Source organism: Pinus tabuliformis, chromosome Q (assembly GCF_031772625.1).
Source record: "Pinus tabuliformis cultivar Carrire ecotype Pingquan chromosome Q, CPIR1, whole genome shotgun sequence".
NCBI lineage: Eukaryota > Viridiplantae > Streptophyta > Pinopsida > Pinales > Pinaceae > Pinus > Pinus tabuliformis.
Genome location: NC_142296.1, coordinates 1,330,255,035 through 1,330,257,010, shown reverse-complemented (window position 1 = coordinate 1,330,257,010; position 1,976 = coordinate 1,330,255,035).

Genomic DNA, 1,976 nt, shown 5'->3' with positions numbered 1-1,976 from the left:
AAAATCAAGCAGAATGGGAGCAGTTAGTGACTTACCCAGCATTTGTGCACCTGAAAATAACATTTGCAAATCATGCTAATTCGGTAAGCAATCCAAATTTCAATTTTAAGCTAAAGAAGCTACTTCAAGTAAACCCCTTGAACTTGTTCACACTGATATATGTGGACCTATGAGAAAGAAGTCTTCTCGAGGTGAAAAATACTTCACATTATTTATTGATGACTTTATAAGAATGTGTTGGGTTGGTTTACTAAAGTATAAAGATGGAGCATTTTAAAAGTTTAAAATATTCAAAGCTTTGGTAGAAAATGAATTAGATCTAAAAATCAAATGTCTTAGATCTGATAGAGGAGGAGAGTTTATATCAGATGAATTTTTTAATTTTTTTGAACAACATAGTATCAAAATATAGTTTTCCATAGCTAAAACTCCTCAATAAAATGGATTTGCAGAAAGAATGAATAAAACAATTCAACAAATGGCACGTGCCATGCTTGATGAGTTAGGAACATGTTGAGAGGCCCAAAATCGGGTCAACAACAAGGGGGATACCCACCCGGTCCGGAACCTGGTTGGCGGCTCCTTGCCCGTTTGGTGTAGCGGGTCCGACTGGGGATGATGGGACCAGCTTCCCAATTTAAAAGGATGTGTGTGTGTGTGTAGATTTTTGATGATGCTAATCTAAAGGTAATTTCAAGCTAATCTAATTCTAAACTCTAAACTGACTCTATGCTACTGTAATCTAACAAAAACAACACATCTAATCTATACTAACCTGGGGGAGGATTCTTTCTTCATGCGATCTAAAAAGATTTCATACAATAACTGGTAATAAAGATCATTCAGCTATCATAAGAATATAAATCAAATTAAGATAAACCATTCTGCATAAAACGTTAGGCAAAACAGTTGTGAACAGCATATCGCATGATAAGTTATTCATATGTTAAGCACAAACAAATGATTCCACCGTACAAAAGTGCCAAATGGTAATCCAGACATTCATACATCAACATATAAACAAATCAGCTGTATATCACTCTGAGAACATGAGCAGAAATTAATCAAGAGATAAAAGTACCATTTATGACTGATTTTCACTCACAAACTTCAAGCAATAATGATTTATCTCTACTTACTTCTAACATCTACTAAGAGTACAGAAGTGCAACATCAGTAGCAGACATTAAAATGCAAACATAAATAAATCTCAATCCATCCATTCACCAAAAACCACCTCCGAGGGTGCAAAAGTGCATGTTCTGAGGACAAGTTTTTTGACAAATTTCCGGACCCTTCTCCAAATGCCATGAGAAGGGTTAAATACTACTAACTAACTAATCTTAATTACACAAATTTAGGGAACGACTTCAAATGACCGCCCTTTTACTAAAGTAAATTTATTTCTAAAAATTGAATCTAATTTCTAACCGTTTCTGTATCTGCTCCTTAGTGCTGTAAGCAATGTGAGGTTCGCCTGGAAAGAGTCGGCTGGTTGTCTTTTCCTTTTGCTCGGACGATAAAAGTAGAAATAACAAAAGCTAGCACCTCTTTCTGACAAACTAGAAGATATTTTTGAAAATCTTCCTCTGGCTGGGTGTATTTGCTGTGTGTATACTTAGTATAACCCAGATTTCTTTCAAACTGATTGTGCTGTTGCTATTTCGGTTTCCGGCCGTGTGAATGACTCAATGAGTTAGGGATTTCGTTGCCTGAACAATCTTACGTATTGAAAATTGCTTCCATTCTTTGTTCCAGGCTTTTCTAAAGCATCATCCCTTTTTAGCGTTTTTCTTTTTGCTTTATCCAATCTGAGCTTCAGGATCTTTTGCAAACATGCTACTTTTGTGCGCCTTTGACTCTAAATCTTGGATAGTCTATTTTCATCAGTGTCTGTGGAGTGATACTCTGGAATTCGCGGCTCTGCTGCATGCGGCATTCATTTGCGAAGGCATCTCCTCTCTGTTCTTCAAGTA